The sequence below is a fragment of the Anomalospiza imberbis genome, chromosome 10 (genome assembly GCF_031753505.1).
Source record: "Anomalospiza imberbis isolate Cuckoo-Finch-1a 21T00152 chromosome 10, ASM3175350v1, whole genome shotgun sequence".
NCBI lineage: Eukaryota > Metazoa > Chordata > Aves > Passeriformes > Viduidae > Anomalospiza > Anomalospiza imberbis.
Genome location: NC_089690.1, coordinates 8,057,322 through 8,077,767, shown reverse-complemented (window position 1 = coordinate 8,077,767; position 20,446 = coordinate 8,057,322). Strand labels below are relative to the sequence as shown.

Genomic DNA, 20,446 nt, shown 5'->3' with positions numbered 1-20,446 from the left:
ACCTTGTGTAAACTTAGAGCCTGTTATGCTCTAAAGGTGGCCATAGGTGACTTGTAATCCAGGCCAAAAGCAGAAAATCACAGGATTTAAAAGTGGGTGGTCAGATCATTCATTTGACTTGCAGGGGAATAAAACCCCACGATATCTGCTCATAGACGACAAGCAGTTTTGCAGAGAACAAAGAAATCTCTCTCACAGACAAAATTGGTCTGCTAGGAACTGAGCCCATCTAGCTCCTCACCTCCCCACCACCCTCCCCATATCTTCCCCTCTAAAAGGATCTTTTCTGGGATTCAGGGAATGCGTGTTTATAAAATAGTTCCATTCAATTAGGGCACAGAGTACAGCAGCTTTATATCAGAGGCAACCCAGAGCGAGAGCTCTGTGGAAGTGCAGGTACATGGTAATGATGACAACCCTGCACTGGTTGTAGTGTCATCACCTCTTATTCTTAATCAAAAGGCTTCCAATCCCTTCTCAACGTGTGCACTCGGAAATGAAGGGACTGCTGGAGCATCATTTGAATGTGGCAGCCCTAGATAATGATGAAACGAATAAAAGACTGACTTTTTTGTTTAGGTTTGAGGAAAGATTCAGGATTCCTCTCGTGAAAAGGCAGCAGTTTAATAGCAGCGAGGCAGAAGGGCTTCTCGTTATCCACAGAGGCTGCTGTCAGCACAGCACTAATGGCCACGGCTTGGGCTTCCCCGGAACGCTCCCTGTGCCGAGGAACCCGTGTGCCAGGGGCTGAGTGGAGACTGCTTGAGACTCTTGGCCTGGGACAGGGACACAGCACAGGGCTCAGCTGCATAGGCTTGCCCTTGTGGAAGAGGCAGGGACAGTGTTTCTGGGCTGCCCCAAGCAATGCAAGCCACACAAACCCACAGCTGGCTGGCCAAGTGTGGGGCCTGGGCACCTCTGCCCCCAATATCTTCATCCCCTGCTGGGGAAGCAGCTGCTTCAGCAAATGTGGTGCTGCACACAGTGGAAATGCCATGTAAATCAGCTGTGGGGCAGGAGTTACTTCCATGAAGTAGGGGCTTTGGGCAGGCACATAGCACCCCTGGGAAGCAGCTTATTGATAAGCTGTATCTTCCTGTATGCTGCTCTGCAAGGCTGATTTTGGTACTGGATTTGGGTGAAAGGAATGGAAAACAGCTATATCTTCCTGTATGCTGCCCTGCAAGGCTGATTTTGGTACTGGATCTGGGTGAAAGGAATGGAAAACAGCTAAACACTTTGCTTCTCCCTGTAGCTCATACACACCTCTCAACACAACCTTATAAATATCTCTTGACATATGTTTTTGCCGTGTCTTTTATATGCTCCAGGTAGCAGCCACTGTAAGCCTTAGGATCTTTTCTCTGAGGGAGGTCAGGAGCTGTGCTGAATGACCTACTGGATACCTGCTGGTTCCATCTGGGGAATATCAATTCCATGCCAGGCAAGAGCGATAGCAAAGGCTTTTTTGTTTTGTTGATTTAAAAGAGCATTATTTCAGAAAAGGAAGTTGATTAACACTTTATCAGTGACTTAGGAACCTGTGGAAATAATTTTTGTTTCTCTTTCATTACTGGCCTCTTTGTCTACAAGTAAAGTTTTCACAAAAATAAATTCTGAGATGTGCAAAATTGCAACTATCTTTAGCAATTTGCTCAGCCCTTCTCAGGCATTCACATTTATCGATACCAGAGATAAATACACAAACCAAAATTCAAAACAACTTCTGTTCAACATCAGCTAAAGTTACTCTGTTCACTGCAGCAACATTTGCCCCAAATGCAGAGCTGGCAAGGTCAATAGTTTCACTTTTTGTGCTTCAGCTACATTAATATAACAGTTTGCCATTCCTCTCTATTACTATATACGTTCAAAGCTTCACGAGCTATCATGAGCAGCCTGATCTCTGACACACAAGACATGTTAACAACAGCTTTTCCCATTCAGAAAGCCAGCAAGGAAGAGAAGTCAGACCTTTCAATGTATGTTAAGTAACAAATATAAGATCTCCATGATGTCCTACATGATGAAACACCTTACAGCAGGTTAGAAAAGGAGGTATGGGGAATCAATACATTTCTTCTCACAGTTACATAGCTGCATACATCACCACTTTTAACTTCACTGTCTTCAATCCAGCCCACTGTGTCCACAAGTAATATCATAGGGACAAGGCTATAGAAAAGCCAAGGACATTATAAATGAACAATGTGGTTATTCAGTGCATACATCTAGGGTTAGGGCACAGTGACCAGCACATAAAAAGCTCAGAACGCTATGATAAGATTTCACTGCATAGCAATACCTGTTAGTATGAACACCTAATAGGAAGAAACAGCTGATAAAACGAGCATACAGAGCATGCACAAGAACGTGTTTAGTCAAGAGACTAAATGCAGTCAAGCATAAACACAGAACAGATATGTGTAAATTTCAGAATTCCATCCCCCCTCCTCAATCACAAACCCATAGTGAATGAATTGGGACATTTGGTTTATGTGGCATGGTGTGGTAGTGGGAGGTGGTCTGCAGGGGTGACCCCTCTGACAAGAGGCCAGGAGCTGCCCCAATACCACACAGAGCCAGCTTCAGAAAGGATATAGCCAAAACTGAGTGCAGCAGCAATGCTGGTGGCACCTTTGTGAAAACACATCTAAGGAGAAACAAACACTGTCCAACAGCTACAAGAGAAAGGAGTGAGGAAAAAAGTGCAGAAGAAACAGCCCTGCAGGCACTGAGGTCTGTGATGAAGGAGGGGGAAGAGGTGCTCCAAAAGCTGGAGCAGATTCCCCTGCAGCCCATGGAGAAGGCCACGTCCAAGTAGGTTGTTCCCCTGCAGCCCAGGAAGGCCAACATGGGAACAGCCAGCCACCCTGCAGCAGGGGCCTGTGCCCTGAAGGAAGCTGCAGCCCATGCTGTAGCTGTTTCTTGAAGAACTGGTGCCCCATGGGAGCAGTTTCTGCATGCCATGGGAGGGAGCCCACGCTGGAGCAGTGCAAGAGTGGCAATGACAACGTGTTATGAACTGACCACAACTTCCCCCCTTCCCATCTCCCTGTGCCAAATATGGAGAGGGGGTGGAAGAGCTGGGAATGAAGGAGTGAGGTTGAGTCTGGGGAGCACAGGTGAGGTGGAGAGGATCTTTTTATTTCCTACTTTCCTTCTCTGTTTTTAAATTGAAAATAGATTGTGTTATTTTCCCCAAAAATGAATTCTTTCTGTTTTGTTGGTGATGCTGATTGTCAAGTAATCCCCTTGCCTTTATCTTAATCCATAAGCTTTTTTTACACCTTGTTTTCTTCCCCTGCTCCATTGAGGAGAGGAGCAAAAGAGTAACTTGCTGGGCATCTAGCAGAAAGCTCAGGTTATTCCACCAGAACAGCATTGGGCCCTAAATGCTAAAGTACAAAACAAAGCTCCACAGCTCCCTAGAATATGAGGTTTATTCCAAAAACATGTCTTTGGCTAAGAGAAGTAAAACTATCATCAAAAGAAGAACAGATTAAAATTCAAAGAGGTACTACTTTTTTTAAAAAACTGTAAACCAAGAGAATGAATACATCCCATTCAGTAACTCTTACCTTTTTAAGAGTTTCAATGCTCAATTTCTTTTTTTTGTCCCAAATTACTCATGATCATTTCTAACAAAAATGCCTTCCATTCCTCCTTTTATAGCCTCTCCTCCATCTTGATACACAGAAAGTGATCTCACCTGTGGGTTAATAAGCCCAGCACCCTCTTTTTCTATTGGTCTGCTTCTTCCTCAGTAATTTTCAACAGAGCAATTAAAAGGCTCAGTGAGCTCACAGTGCTCTCCATCTGATTTGCAGGTAGCTTGGTGAAATGCACAGTAAGGGGTTGGTAGATGAATGTACACGTGAGCTTCAATAGCACAAACTGCTGAGAAAACATTTTAATCTTGGATTATAATAACCATTTCAGGTTGAGCTGACACTGTTTCCTAATCATTTCAAGCTTCATCAGTCATAAAAATGTCCATTCACTTGGGTGTGAGTTTTATGAAACCAGACTATGATCTCATAATAAATCTCTTATAAACCAGTTGAGGATCAGCCCTGATTATGGACATGGGAAAGATTCAGCAAACACAAGACATGAGAAAACAGACTATATTTTTACTGTGCTTTAGTTATTAGGTGATCAGCTGAAGAAAAGCTGAGTAGAGAAAGGCCCTTGTACCCTTAACTGGGTAAAGAAAAAGTATCTCTTCCTATAGCAAACACATGAATGCCAATAAAGAGGCTGGGTCCTCTCCTGTGTTATCTGACTTTATTAGCATTGATGTGTTTGCTGCAGGAAAAGATACTTCTCTAAAGTCTGATGAGATCCTTCTCTCCCAGCACTGCTGTGTGGGTGCGTGCTCTTACCAGGGTAAATGAGCGTCTTGGTTAGCTATAAATTAACTGCAGACAGTTCAGCACCCTGCTTAGCTGTAATCCCCTATTTGGATTAGTATGTTGCTCCAATTGCATGTGCCATTTTGGGTGCTAATGAGTAAAATACAGTGTATTTTACTTACACTGAATAAACATCTTGTAATTAGTACTAACCCACCTCATTGCAAGGCTGTGTTCTCCCACAGATGCCAGGAGCTATTGCTGGTGGATAATTGCAAGGGCATGTTTTGGCCACAAAACAGCAACTTTACAGCACGATCCTTATAATCACTTTTGACAAAACCCATGTCATCACCAGCCTCTCATGCTAAGGATCCTCCATAGAAACTCCATTGGGACCCCTGGGGAATGGAGCAATGGAAAAAATAAATCTTTCTGAAGAAGCCTAAAACTGACCGACAAATGATGCTTCTGAGGTATTGAAATGAAAATCTTGGGTGGAATTCAGTGAATTCCGCAAGCTTAAAAATATCTGTGTGTCAAAACATCAGATTTACGTAATACCATGTTCTGCTTCAGAAAATGCCAGTGTGTCTTCTTCTAGAGGCAAAACATTTCAAGGCAAAACCCTCAGTGATGTAGAAACCACCAGGCACAGCAGTTTGCAGTCCTGGTGCGGGCAGCCGCAGAGCCCGGCGGTGCGAGCTCCTCAAGGTGCTTCCCACAGGGTGCTAATCCTAAAGCTCAGGGACAGGATTTTAGTATCACAGCAGCAAAGCAACCATTAGTCTCGTTGTAAAACAGATGTGTTTTAAGTGCACTGTCCTACTTTGTTCTGTCCAGAGAAGAGATCAGGACTGGAACTGTAGCCAGACTTTGCTCAGGCTTCATGCTATCCTTTCTCTAGGAACCATTCTTTGTTGTCCATTATTTCTTTATGAGTGTAGTAAAAATGCTCTGGAGAGGCTCTCGTGTTTTGCAATGTGAATGAGCACAGCTGACCCAAAAAGATGAATTTCAGACTGGTCAAGAGCAGTGATAAAAACTATGTTGTGCTTCTGTTTGCTTTAGATAATGTCTGCTGTGCTCACAGACGCAGGAAAAAAACAGGGGACCAGGACAGAAATAAAAATTTGTTGCAAAGAGGGTCTAGATTTAGTCCAGAGAATTAAACTCCAACGTGTCAACATAAATTAAACCAGCCCTCTTCAGAGGTGGAGTATCCATAGCCAAGTCACAATAAAGTTTTTGGCCATGGGCTCAAAATAAGGTAAATATGTCACCTCAATTTTCTTCCCTCTCAAGGGAAGAAAACAGGAATGCTGCAGCACTGGGAGTTGACTCCTGCAGGGCAGTGGTTTAGCAGCTGAGCCTGAGGAAAGCCCAGCCACTCCATATGAGATAGGAGATCTCCAGCTGAAGCAATGACAAAATATATATACCACCCCTGTCAGCAGATGGTTCTCACCTGTGTTCTAAGGGCCAAAGTGAAATAGAGTCAGCAGAGGCAATCATCCTGATTTTTATTTTTAAAAAAATATACATTAATGGCATAAATACAGCAGGACTGCCACTGATATTTTTCTTTACAGACAATTCCTTGTCCTTCATTTTCAGAGAGGTACTCAGTGAGCCCAGGAATGCAGGACTATTTCTTTGGAAGCTCCACAGGAAACCCTGCTGTCAGCTGTCACAATTCCTGTTTATCCCCCTCGGTGGGACACATGCCATGAATAAGGCTGGAGCAGAGGGCTGCAGGAGTGGGGTGTCCTCCTGCAGAAGGAGCTGAACACCAGCCCCTGGAGCCCCTCGCTGCCACCTGTGCTCTGCTGCTGCTGCTGTGCCAAGGAAAAGGGACTTCAGCCAGTGAAATTAGTGGAGGAGCATCCTTGGCAAAGACAAATGAGCAGGTTTAGGTGTGAATGGGTTTGTTCAAGTACAATGGGTAGAAGAACAGCTCTGCATTCCCTGGATGTGTCAGCAAAGGTCTTCTGAGAGGAGTAGTGCTGGGAGAGGGGAGATGGGAGGCATCAGACTCCTCTGGCTGGGACTCTGGGGTGCAGGAGTGGGTCTAGTTTCTACTTCCACTGGAGAGGTCTCAAGCACTCTGAGTTTCCTAGGTGTAAGAATTCCAGATCAAGTGATATCTTTTTCTTCCAACTTTCTGTCTCACGTGATTAGTTTGCATGCTCTTCTAGTGGGCAGTTGCACCAGGGCACAGTCTCAGAGGGGACCTCACTGGGGCTGGAATACAAATTTTTGTGGAAAGATTATTCTGTGACTGTATGAATTGCTTTTCCTGCCATTTAGGTTGTAAAGTGCTAGCAATGTGCAGTAGATGATTTTCAGGCTATTGTGCTTTTATTTTGGACTCAGACCTGGATCCTGTCACCTGCAAAACACTGCACCTAATGCTTAGTAAGATGTCATATCCTGCCTTTTGCACATCTGTATCATTTGTTGGAGAAGAGAGGGAAAAGGGGAAAGAACAAAAAAATCCACCTTTGTATAATTAAAAATCTCTCAGTGGTGTTTGTTTAGTGTGAAAGAATGATTAGTAATTTTTAGTGAATAGCAATTTTCTCCCTCAGATGACTTTTCTGCATTCCCATAGAGCTCACAAACACACCTGACCTGCCAAATGGGAAGGAAACGCTGAGACACCAAACATTATGTTTAATATTTTTTATTTTATCATTTTAAACATCCAGTCCAATCAACAGAAATAATATAGTCCTTTTTTTTTTCCTAAATTCCTCTGTGTTTGTGGAAGCTATGTAGTTATCTATAGATATCCATATATTATGTATAGATTATAGATACAGATAGAGGGAAGATGAGAACATTAATCTAAATATCTATATAAATAGATGTATATAGATATCTAGGTGTGCTTTCCCCTGTTCCCTGCATCATTTAGAACTGAACAGAGATAAAAGAAATGTCTTGGTTATGCCAATTTCCACCCTCACTCCCCTCCCTGTGACATGCTGAGGAAATTGTACTCTGGTTTCTAGGACTGGCTTTCTCTGCCCCATTGTGCAACAAAAAAAGTGATTATTTTTAATGTGGTCAAGAAAGAAGCATTTTTCCCTTCTCCTTTTTCCAATTGATTCTGCTGCAGGAGGGACCTTGCTCTATTGTATGAGTGAGGAACATGGGGCCAGATTCACACGTAGGTAACTCCTACTGATGATGCTGGAGTTACCTCAGGGATGGATTTGACCCATGATCTGTTATTTTTTTGCCTTAACTGCAGCTCATCTGCAAAACCTCAATCATTACACCTGGTTAGACAAGAGCCTAGACAAACTGTGTGGCCTCAGCGTTTGCTTTTATGAATCATCCCTTGTCTCATATAAAGAAATCCAAGACAAGCTGAACACGGCTGCTTAATTTGACGGCAATCACACACTTCACCCACCTCAGGGCTGTGTGTCTAACCCTTTCCAAGAGCTGGGAAAATATTCTCAGCTTAAACCATCCCATTTAGTGCTGCTTTTAGAATAGGAATCAGAATATTCACTGCATTTACTGTAGGGAAAGGTGCTGGGATGAAACCATTGTAGGCTGAATTGTACACATACAGAAGTGGTGCCACCTTTTCCTGGCTGCCTCATCAATTTCCTACCCTCCTAGCCCACCCCAAGGAACAAGAGGGCAAATTAGAGTTTACAGCCAGTCAGTCTTAAACCAACCCAGTCTTAAAATGGGCCCTGTGTGAGAGCCAGCTTCCAGATGTTTTCTTATGGTAAGGCACAAACTCCTCCAGGACTGGATGTGAACGAGTAATAGAAATAAAAAGCTTATTTCATAGGATTCCTGAAAAATCTGACTAGGCAGCTGGGAGGGAAGCTGAGGAAACATGGAGTCCTTCACAGTTTCTCCAGGCCTTCTTTTCAGATTTCTTGAGGTCCTCAAGCTCACACCATCCGATGCCCTGAGTCACCCTGAGAAACAGTTTATGAGGTAAAGAAGTGCTGCACAAACTGAAAAGTAGATTTAAACAGGGAGCTTCAGAAGATGATGAGTGGGTTTTGTTTTGTTTTTGCTTTGCTGTTTTGCTTTTGAGTCAGAGGAAATGATTAGCTCTTCAAATTTCCCCAGCACTCATGGATGTGACTATTCAGTGGCCACCTTTGAAGGATGGGCTGCAGACAGAGAGATCGGAAGCCTTGGGTTTGGCTTTTCTTTATCGTTTTTGTTTTAGATGATCATGATGCTGATCATTTAAATGGGTAAAATACAGCATCTCACGTGCACACACACAGAGTTTTCTACAACCAGCTCATTTCCTCAGCATGCTGCTTTCCCTGGATCTTCATTTGCCTGAGGGATGGATGTTAATGTGATTATATTTCTATATCCTTTCCTGGCTGCCAGAGATTCCTCATTTACTTGGGCAATGCATTTTGGCTCAATGTTTGCCCCCACAGGTGTCTTCTCCCACCTTTTGGTGCACATGTGTATAAAGGGATCCAAACAGGGCTTGGGAGCACTTGTGTGTGCTGCTGTCACAGAGGAAGGGAATTTCTCATGCAAGCAACAGCACTCTCAGCTTCAGGCAGGCTGCCTGGCAAAACCTGTCCCTAGGCTGTACCTGCACCCCCAGGGTAGCTGGCAGCCCACCCTGGGCTGGCATGGTGCCCTCAGAGCACACGGATTTGGGAGCACACGCAGCCAGGGGGCCAAGCAGAGCCTCCAAGGGGCTTGCTGACAGCAGGGATGGTTCCAGCCTGGGAATGTTAAGATGTCTGGGCTGTTGTTGCACACTGTTGCAGAGAATGCCAGCCCTCCTCAGACTCCAGACTAGATGTTCTTGGCTAAAGAAATTACGATTTCCTGGTGGAACAAGATCTTCTTAAAAAATGATTGTGAAATTTCTGCAAGTGTCTCTGTATAAAGAAGCAAAAAAGGATTCCACAGAATAAGTAAATTTTAATTTGTTTAATATTGGAGTTCGCAGATATTTCCAGGGGATGATGCCTCTCTTGATGAGAGCAGCATTTTCCAGATGCCACTTCTATTTCTTCCTTCTGTTGTTTCCAGGAGTGGGATCCTTGACCTAGTCAAGATTTTTACTCACTATTTTTTGGACTTGTAACTCACATGAGAACATTCTGACCTCATACAGTGCTATTACATCTCATAGTATCACTCAGCAGGATTACTCTCCATTTATACTTTATTGAGCAAAGGAATTATTATCACCTCTCCGAGAAGGGAAATATGATAACTGTCTGATTTAGTAATGGTTTGACTGTCTGACCGAGGATAGGTAAGAGAATTTCTCAATGGTACCAAGAATAAAAGCACTGTGGGAAAGTCAGTGTAGAACTCAGATTAATGGAGGAGTAAATTGAGGCACAGAGCAATCAAAGTCTCTACCTGCCAATGGCTACAGTAGGGACCAGTAGAAGATGGGGCCTTCCACGGATTCAGTCAGTGGGAACTGGTCCAAGAACACTGGTATAAAAAAGAAACATGAAATAGTTTGGAGGAAGACTTCTTGAAACTAAGCAAATACAGTTATGGCAGTGTTTGTTTTGGAAACACAGGGTATGCTCAGGTGAGAAAGTGTCCTGACTTGCAGCATATTTCAGCTTGCCTGTAAGCAGAGCTCCTCTGGGCTTTGCACGAGAATCACTTTCCCTCCTTTGGAGAACAATGACAGACCATCCATTTGACACATGACAAAAAGGAAGAAACAGAGTCCAAACACAAACTTAGCAGAACAATCTGCCTTAAGAATCAATCACTATTTTCCTCTTATTTGGAAGATAATTAAGTGCTAGAGCTCAGGCTTCCTGACCTATGAAAATAAGATATTTATCATTTTAACTACAATTCCAACATGCATCCATACATTCTTCAGGGTGTTCTGGCTTACTGCTTTTGACCAAAGCCACATCAATGTAAGACCTGGCTATAAATGTTCAGTCTGAGAACACTCACAGGCAACCTGCTGGAGTCCAGTGATAGAGCAATCCTGCCCTTCCCCATGACTTGTGTCTATGTTAAGAAGATGCTGATAATATTCTGAATTTTCACCTGGGTTTTCCCACCTGCTGCCTCTTGGACATAGAAGGGCCATCTCTAGCACCATGCTTTTGCTCTCGTTCACATTCTTGTCCAACATGAGGAAAGGAGCAGGATATCTGTGGGATTTTCAGAAAGAAACCCAAATGCAATTGTAACAAACTGCAGTGATGACCTTTCAGGGGGAGGAAGAACAGGGATGGGTAGTGAGAGTGGAACATAAACCCTCCACTTCCCACCCAACCTGCACAAAGCCAGCTGAATGCCAGTCTTTGATTTGTTTGGAAACCAAGTTACATGAGTTCTCACCTTTGCTACTTGAATTCTACCTTTTTCTTCCCCTCAGGAATTTCCCTAACTCTGAAGCGCTCTTTCCCATTTTTGTCTCAATTCTATTTATATTTATTTCTTCCTGCAGTGCTCTGGTTCAAATCCATCTTGACTCCAAGGGATCCTGACAGCAAAGTTAGTTAGAAAGCAGAAACCTAAGTGCTGCAAGTGGTCTTCAGGATATCCAGCCTCAGTGTAATTTTCAGGAGCATATCCTTTCTTCCAGAGCACTTTACTCTTGTTTGAGGCTCTCATGTCCTGATTTTCTAACCTGTTACTTCTACCTCAGCAGGCTCTCCAAGGCTTATCTTAGCTCTTGCTTTCTCTAAGAAGCTTTTCTCATAGATAACCTGCCACCAGACCCCCAAGTTATCCCACTCTCTCAGGGTGAGAGATTTTTCCATGGAGCTTGTGCTCTTTCTCCTGCTTTCCAATACTCTCTGTCAAATCTCCCAAGGACTTTGGGTTTGTTTTTTTTTTTTTTTTTTTTTTTTTTTTTAACTTTTACTGCTCAGAAGCCTCTGCTGATCACATGACAGACTCCTGATATCCTCTTGTTTTCTGTGCCTGGAGAGGGGCAGATGATGGTGCAGTAGATGATGTGGAGTCTGGTACACCTTTGCACATGCAGGAAATAAATATTTCAGGATGTGCTGCTATAACCTTTTCCTCTTCAGGCACTGAGCTGGAGATTTGGTTCTTCCCCTTTATAGCTGGTGATGGGACTGGATCTGTGCCCATGCTCGTAACAAATGTCCCACTCAGTGCTGGCCACCAAATCCTGCCACTTTGGATTTGCAGCCATTTGGCAGCGATCCCATTTCTCAGCACAGGGCTTCTTCCAATTTGAGGTAATATTTTTTCTAGGACAAAATGGAGAAACCACACGGCCAAACTTCTTCCACAGTTTGGGAAAATCGATGCGTTTATCCACTAGGTGACACTGTTTACCTACAGATCCTGTCGAATTTGCGTGAAACTCCACAAATCTTTCAAAAGTAGCATACAATATGTTTTTCTCTTAAAGAAAAAGGAGACTAGTTGAAGAGGAGAAGGAAAATGGGCTGTCAGTGAGGTATAATTAAGGGCAAACCTACAGTTATGAGACTTTATGGTCTGGTTTCAAACTATTTACTAAAATGCATTTTAAAAGCTGCTTTTTATCAGCCCCATTTCAAAGCCTTAGGAAATTGTTTTATTTAAAGAAAGAAAAATAGAAAGAAAGGCAGGCGCTCACCATCAGCACAAATCTCAGCCTGGCTCAGATTTTGTCTTGGAGAGCAGTGTGAACAGAATTGCCTGGTGGCAGAGCCAGGGAGGAAGGAGAAAACAGAAGAATTTCTGCAATCTCATCTGAGGAGAGCTCAGTGGAAAACTGCTCTCCAACCTTGCACACATTTCAGAATTTTGCATTTTCTCACCAGTCTTAAACAGCACAAGAACAGGTAATCTCAATTTCTGAAAATTGGTTGTCTGAAGGAAACAAAAACTGGTTAGATGCCGATTTGTTTAATGCTTAAATATTATTTTATCCTTAATATATTTCCCCCTATAGACTCATGTGTTCCTCTTTGTGAAAGAATATATTTCATTATGAAATGATGACCAACTAAAAATGTATAAAACTGAAAATTAGGTGGGCCAAAATCAAGAGCTTCCCACAAGATGTATCAGCTTTTAATTAATATTTTTTAATTGGAAAAATACAAACCTGCTTCAGCACACTAATGCCACTGGAGATGGTGTTAGGGAAGTCTGTGCTAGACGTAGCTGTGATCTGGGAATCACACTTGCAAGGAAGGCGGATGAGTCTGTTTGAATTGGGCATGCATTCTGGAAAAACTTTGGAGAATTCCATTCTTTCTGCTCATTTGTGCTGCTGACAGGCCAAAAGAAACACTTCTCATCTTCAGCCTTTAAGTCAGGCTTTCAGAAATACCAACGAGCTGCCAGTGTCAAGGGAGGTGTCTGGGGAGCAGGGGGTGTTCAGGATCCCCAGGAACACCCAGGCACCTGCAGAGCACAGGGAGGATTGCATGGGAACCCACCAGCCTCGTGCTCTCCCACTGTGAGTCAGCCCTTTCTATTCTTTTGTAACCACAGCCTGTAAGTAGCTTATGGCCCAGTTCATGTTTAAACATGGCCAGAGATCACCTTTAATTCCACTGTCTAGCCATATTCAAATATAGGTTTTGGCTAAAGCTGCAATCAGTCTCATAAAACACAGATTTGGAGAACATTTCTGTATGATATTGTTCACACTTGCAAAGGAAGATCTTCTTTCTCCTATCATTTTGGCTATTGGGCTTTTCCCTCCTGGGTTCTGAAGGAAAGGACTAGCTAAATTAAAGCTGGGCATTTATTTTTTAAAGCTCTTTTCCTCATTTGCCCTCATCAGATCCTCCTCCCTGAAACCCTGTGGTGTCCAGCCTTGGTTAACATCAGTGAGGCAGAGCTTCAAATCTCTGAGGTGCAAACCCACTTCCCACACTGCTTCCAACACACCCTGGTACCTGTTACAGCCAGAACACTGTCCAGACACCCCCGCCAAAGCAAGATCCCCTTCATGCCTTCTGCTGAGCACAGGGCTCTATCTTCATGTCTGAAGCTGCAGCTTCAGCTGAACTCCTGTAGCTCAGGGGTTTTCTAGATGTTTGCAGATCTACAGAGATATTTTATTGCTGACAAAGTTTGGTACACCAGCAATAATGATGGAACAAGAGGCAAGTTTTGCTTCAAAGCTCTTGTGATCAGAGCACAGAAGATGGGAGGCAAGACAGGGATGCTCCAGGGATTGCACCCCTGAACCAGGAGCAGAATCGAGCCGTGCATGGACATCCTGTGGAGGAGGCACAGCTGCATTTCCACCTCCAACTGTGTGATTTGCTGCATGGCCTCTGTTTCCAGCACTGCCTTTTTGAAAACCAACCACAGAACTAATAGATAATTGTGCAAAAAGCCTTGAGGGTTGGACAAGATAACAGTAGTTTTCCAAGAACCTGGAAGGCACTGAAAAAATTTTATGGTGTTCTTGATGTAAAATTATTATTTTTCACTGCTGTTCAGTGCACACACTAGCTGCTGGCACAGTTTCAGTGGTTAGGTGGATGACATGTTATTTTTACATTTTTGAAGTGGCTTTGGGGCCTGACTCATACACACAAGACATGGAGCAAAAAAGAAACAGAAGAACTGGTGTTAAGAACCAGTGAAGCCCCTGATTTGTCTTGTGGTTTGGGCAGAAACAGGTTTTATTTAGACTGCAGCCCCTAATTGGACTTTTGTTTGTGTCACTCTTCCAAAATTGTTTCTACAGCATGAAGAAATGCTCAGGAGAAGGCATTGAGGTTCAGGGCCTTGTTTTAAGATGTGGAGCAAACCAGCACAGAGGACCTTTCCCCAGAAATGTTCCTCAGGCTCAAATCTGAACATGTTGCGTATTTCAGCCCTCACAGGAGCTCTCCTTCCCCATTAGTGCTACAGATAAAATATTTCAAGCAAAATAACTTTCACTTTCAAGTGAAGCTTTGTAAGGCAAAGTGGGGGGGGGGGGGGTGGCAGTGGGAAAGGAGAAAAACAAACTCATTCTCCAGAGAGCTGAGTCTAGCAGGCTCATTGCGCTGGTGACACTGTCCAGATATGATGCTGAACCTCCAAAGGCAAAGGGCAGGAGCTAGTTTGTTTAATTTTGAATATTTGCATATCTCTTTCTCTCACTGCATTGGTATCAGATCTGCAACAACCTATTAAAGCTTTCATTTGAATAGCCATTATATGCCTGAGAATGGAGACTGGGCTCCTTGGGAGCGCTTAGGAATAAACAAATCATTTGTGGCACATGTGTTGTTCAAGCTTCAAGCAAGGTAAATGGAAAATACAGATTATGGTGCCTCAAGTCCTCTCCATTTTCCCCACTTGTCAAACATTCCCAGATTCTTCAAAAGAAGAATCTAGCCATATTATTAGCAATAAAATGGCTTATAGCTGAAATTTTGAAAAGATTTAACAATGTTCTTTGCAGGAATTGTGTTTCTCATTACATAAATCTCCAGGCTCTCAGGCAAACCACCACCACCACAGCAAGCCATTATGTCCTGCTGTGGCGGTGTCTCCACTTTAAAAAGGTAAAGATTCAGGGCTTTTTGACTTTCTTGTTTTCCATTCTTATTCCTTTTAAAGAAAAAAAAAAAAAAACCTACCCCAAGCTCACAACAAACCAAACAATATATTCACCCCAGAAAAGTCCCTGCAGATTCATCTGCACTGGGGCAGATTAGTCCCCATTAGCACCAGTGACCCATGCATGGCTAGGGATGGGCTGGAGAGAGGACATGGGTGAACAGATGGGGGACACAGGGATTTTTGGGTACCATTGGGAGTGGGTGCGGGCTCCTTCCCCACCTCGGTGGTGCTGAATGCAGATGCAGGTTCTCAGAACACCAATACACTGTTGAACAGCAAAGCCAGAGGCAACCTCCCTTCCCTCCACTCTGCCTCCTGCAACTGCTCTCCAGAGCAGCAAAAAAGCTGAAACTGCCACTTGCCTTCAGCCAGAGTGTTTCTGTTGATGTTGTGGCCTTTCCCAGCCTGTAGGATGCGTCCCACAGACTTTCTCCCAGCTACTGATGTTGGCTGTATTTTGACCTGGCTCCAGACTTCTGCACATGGACTCCTGAACCTGATATGTGCCTGGGCGAAGGAAGGGTGGGCATCCTTGGTCATCTGCTAACATGGCTTGGAAAGCAAATACTGGGAATGAAGTAAAATAGCATAAAGTGAATTCCTAGCAAACAAATGCTGAACCTGATGCAACTAAGATTTTAATCATCCATTGAAAAATATGCCATCAATTGCCAGGCAAATTTCTCAGGTTGATATGGCAACTGGAAACACTGGAAATTAAAACCTGAGCAAATGTTCTTAAAGGAGAAAAATAGTCTCACTCCTGATCAGCAGGGATTTCCAAACTCCCTCCCTCAGCCTGCCTTCTTTTAAATTCACAACCTACAGGAACAGCAGTGTCATAGGATGATGCTGATTTTCTTTCCATCACCACAGGCTGTTTCTTGCAGGGTGCAGTAACAGCTTTGGGCTTTTGTGTGATAGATCTGTAGTCACAGCATAGCTCTTACTCCCTTTTCAGCAGCAGCATCCACCTGCTAGCAAGGTCTGATGCCCCCACAAAATTAATAATATCACTCTTTAGACAACTCTGTCAGTATATGGAGGATAGGCTGGGAAAACAGAGAATTCTGGTTATCTGTATTATTGCCATATGACCTCTATCTCTTCTAGTCTCAGCAGAAAGTGAGTAATGTCCCAGGAGTCCTGGTCCCTCCTGAACACGTCTGGTAGCACAGCTCAGTGGGAATGGGCCAGCAGCCCACATCTGAGGGAACAGCTCAGACTGGGCAGGAGAGCTGCTCCTGTTAGGTTAACTGTAAACAAAAGAATTAATGACCTGTAGGTGTCCAAAGAGCAGTTACAGGAAGAACATAAACAATATTTGCTGAGTTTATGCACTGCCTCTCCTCCATGTCCAGCCAATTAAGTACAAAAGAAGAGAAGGAAATGGTTGTTAAGTACCCAAGGCTGCCCCTTGGGAAGAACAACTAAACAGGACATTCACATTTACATGCCATCTTCTTACTCAAGAAAGATTTAGAGGAGTGAACAAACAAGATGACCAGATAATTATCCATGTCTTAAGATCAACAAGGACTGTACTAGCCTAGTATCTGACTAATAAATATTTTCATTTCTAACCTCTGTTTTCAATCTCAGTTGCTTGATCAATAATCTCTAATTTACCAATAAAGGTAAAAGTGACCTGTTCTGGATGTGCCAAGAAAAGTGATGGGTACAGCTGCCAGAGATACTGGGCAAAAGGAGACAGTTCTTGCCATAAAATGCTGTGGTCTGTCATAGGGACTTTACTGCCTTGTACTAAACTTTGGGGCAGGCAGAAAGAGGTGCCTGCAAGGTGCAGATGGCAGCATCCCCCAGAGCTCTGGACAAAGCCAAAAGACTCTTAGGTGTGCTATGATCACTGTAGGACATGAATGGAGAGCACAGTCCCACACAGCCTGGGATGCAGGCACAGGGAGAAACTGGTGGTGCTTGGGGCAGTTTTAGGCTGGCATTCTCCTGCCCTGTGCTGCTCCTTGCTGGTTAACTGGTGTCCTGGGACAGGGACTGCCTGCTGGGGCCGTGCCAGTGAGGCCAGTGGTGCTGCCCAACACCTGGCAGGAATCTGCCCTCTGGGAGGACAAAGTCTCTTCCCCTTTGCTCCCTCCCTTCACAAATACTGAGAGCATTTGATAATCATGTTGAAGCCTCTCAGATCCAACTGACCATATCTTCTCAAGCCAGAGTCCCACAGATCAGAGCCAATTCATATTTATCCTCTGAAGGGGACAAGAGAGTGTTTAAGAACCCACCTCAGAAAACCAGAGAAGGCAATTAGCTCTTATTTCATATTTATTTTATCTTTTCTTTAAACAAAAGATTGCTATTCTTTTCTCTCCCTACAACGCAGTTAATAGAGTTATTCATCAAGTTTTCCAAATTTAGACATCAAACTGATGTTTTTCTCCCACTGCTAATTTTATTCTTAGCAGCACTTACATAAAGGCAAGTATTGCAATATGACAAAAATACAAACCTCCTCTGACCTGGAATGTACCAGCAGGTAAAGTACAGGGGAAAGTACAAGCAACTTCTCACCCAGCCTCTCCAAAACAGCAAGTATTTAAATAGAACTGAGAGGTTTTTTAATACTTTTTTCTCTCAAAATCCACAACTGACCTATCTGCTTTTGTAGTCTGGCCCTGGACTACCAGGTTGTGCCCTCACATTACCACAGTGGTTTGGGATGATGCTGTGTTTTGCAGCAAGGCCAGAGTTCCTGGTCTCAGTTCAGCAGGCAGCATTTGGTGCCCTTATGGGGGTCCGTCTTTGTTCATGGAGGCCATGTCCATGCTCTCAGTTCTTCAGGTGTCAGTCTCTTGATTTTTCTCCCAACCTGCTTTTCTGCAAGCACAGTGGTGCTCGTACTGAACTTCCAAGCACATGCCTTGGGTTTACATTCTTGCATCTGGCCCAGTTTAGATGCTTTGGGCCCAGCCAAAGAAAAAGAGTCCAGCCCCCCATGTTCCTCCAGCCTCTTGTGAGTACAGCTGGTGCTCTGCACTTGGACTAGTGACCAGCAGTGCACATGAGGGAGAGCTCCCATGGACAAGCTATGCCTCTGGTAACTCTTCTTGCAGAGCAGGCAACGTGCAAGAAACACTTGCTACAGTGTCTCTGCTTTCCCCTTTCTTCCCATTTCCCAAAGTGATGCTGTTAAATGTTGGTGAAAAAGATGCTGCCTGCCTTGGACACTGGGCTGTCTGCTGAAGAGCCAAAAATGCTCCTGTGCACATGCCCAAGAGAAAGAGCCACAGGGCCAAATTCAGACACTGAATGTAGAAAGACACTGAGCAAGAGCCGAGACCAAACCTAGTTTTAAACCCTGCTATGCACACAAGGCACTCTCCCATGTAATTACCACTTGAAGAGGGCGGTTCGGGTGCTGTCACCAGCAGCATGAACCTCTGTGCACTGCTCATTTCTGTGTGACAGCACCTGCTCCTGCACACTCCATCCCATGGCATCCCGTGACTTTGCCTGGCATAACAAAACCCAGCCCCCAGTAAAGCTGCAGGTTTCCACCAGCTTTTGCAATGCCTCAGTCCCACACATTCCCATTGGCCCCGGTCGTGCCTCATTAGTTTGGCTTAATCAAGTGACGAGCTCCGCTCAAGGCCGGGGAGCTGCCACAGTCAATGGGGGCCATTCTCCCTGGATAGACACATGTCACCCCCATTAGTGTCAACAGAGCTACAAATGCACAGTGGAGAAAGGCCCCAATGTGTCCAACGAGCTTTAGGGACGGACACAGGGGCCGGTTCAGCCCTGGGGTAAGAGCCTGCGGCTTGGTCATGCCTCACAGCAGAGCAGAAATTCAACTCAGCTTCAGGCCAGACCAGTGGGATAAGCACCAAAACAAGAAAAGAGAACGAACAAGACACTGGTATCACCCGGCAGGTGACTGAGTCCCATGGAACACCCCCAGCATGTGGCTGAGGGCCACGGCCTGTGCAGCAAGCAGGTGCCCTAACACCACTGGGTGTGCCCGAGCTGAGCGGCACCACGGCTCCAGCACAGGGGCACCCAGGCTTTAGGGCTGTCAAAGGGATAGTTCTCAACAGAAATAAAGAAAAAAAAAAAAAAAAAGAAGGCAGGGTGGGGGCCACCTGTGAGACCCCGAGACAGCCTGGGGGCTGCCAAAGCGAGCAGGCTGAGTGTCAACAGCAAGCGTGAGAGAGGGGGCACCTTGTACTCTGCGCCAGGCCCCATCCTTCGTGCACAAGAGAGGGATGCTTCATCGAAATCAGCCTGCCCCTGCCAAGGATCTGGCCTCCTAGGAGCTGCATCTCAGCCAAAATAGTCAACTGGCTCTTTGAGTTTCCCAGTTTTGGAAAGGATTTTTACTTTCATATTTCTTCTTATTTTAAAAAAAAATTAACTTCAGTTTCTATTAATTCTCCTCAAGATTTAAAAGAGAATTTTAAAATATTTAGAATTTTGTAAAGGCTTTTTAAAAAATATTATCCCAACCTGGGAGTTCTCATCTATGTCCTAGTGAGGGAAGAGGAAGCCTGGCAAGTCCCATGGCACATATTCCAATGGTGTGCATAGCAGAGATATCAGGCAGTTACACCAAATGTTTTTTAAACATTTGCTTTTCAACTTGGACTTAAATGAATCCAACCCCATAAATATTGCCATTAGACACTGGCAATAAAAATATCATTTTTATCCCTCATGACGCTGTTTCATGTGTTGATGTATTGCCTAGACACAAGGCACAGGCCTCCCTGCATCTGCACCATCCCCATGGAAATTTCTCTCAAAACTTTGGTGGTGTTTGGCTTGCCTTACCTTTTATGAAAGAAAAATCTAGTCCAAAATGTGTAGCTCTACATCAGACTGCAGGTACTTCACTGGTACTCCTAGAGTTAATAGCCCTAATATATATCCCAACAAACTGTCTTTAGCTTTCTCCATATGTTAATTCCCTCTAATCCTGTTATCAGTACAGGTAGTTGGACAAACAGTGTGATAATAAAGCAGTATTTATAATACATGTCCTTCAGTCCTAGATTAACCACGAGATTTCCCAAGCACCTAGGGATTTGATTTACCTACTGTGTGCAAATCTCCAGTGAAAAGAAAGTATCCAGGAAAATGTATTTGCTCCCACACTGTATTGTTTACCATCCACTTTTCCCTTGATCTGTATGCGTGTCTGATCTATGCAATTTATTTATTCAAGCCCTCAATGATAGTTTAAAATGGGGTCTAAAGAACTGGGACATTATCAACACTCTGAAGGAGTTTTCTGTGAGCACCAGCCATCCTCTTTCTTACCTCTCAAGTGCTGCCCCTCTCACCACAACCAAGATTTAAAAAACCAAAAGAAAAAGAAATGGAGAAGCTCCTTTCCCCGTAACTGCTACAGGTGCTTACTTAGTTCTGGATAAATGCAGCCCACTTCCCCCCCATCCCACCACCATTTTTTTTTAATTCCTCTCAACGTGTCATAGCTTTATATGAGGCTAATGGAGCAAGGCAATGCTCAAACGTCAAATTAAACTGCACAGCTCTGTAATCAC

The 20,446-nt window shown here is 44.1% G+C and overlaps 2 long non-coding RNA genes across 9 annotated transcripts in view; one reads left to right on the top strand and one right to left on the bottom strand.

Moving 5' to 3' along the window:
• Nucleotides 1-20,446, bottom strand: part of LOC137479801 (uncharacterized) — an 83,984-nt gene that overhangs the window by 10,892 nt on the left and 52,646 nt on the right. For 2 of the 8 annotated variants that reach the window (XR_011002524.1, XR_011002522.1), the window contains 2 exons: nt 15,272-15,476; nt 11,900-12,200 (listed from right to left, as the gene is read on the bottom strand). This is a non-coding gene — a long non-coding RNA (uncharacterized lncRNA). Of the gene's footprint in view, nt 1-4,157; nt 4,760-9,516; nt 9,825-11,224; nt 11,765-11,899; nt 12,201-15,271; nt 15,477-17,391; nt 17,832-20,446 lie in introns of those variants that run through there. The other 6 variants (XR_011002527.1, XR_011002526.1, XR_011002528.1 and 3 more) reach the window with 6 other exon arrangements.
• LOC137479802 (uncharacterized) lies at nt 14,294-15,925 on the top strand. The gene is made up of 3 exons (XR_011002530.1): nt 14,294-14,590; nt 14,749-14,851; nt 15,382-15,925. It is a non-coding gene; the product is annotated as an uncharacterized lncRNA (long non-coding RNA).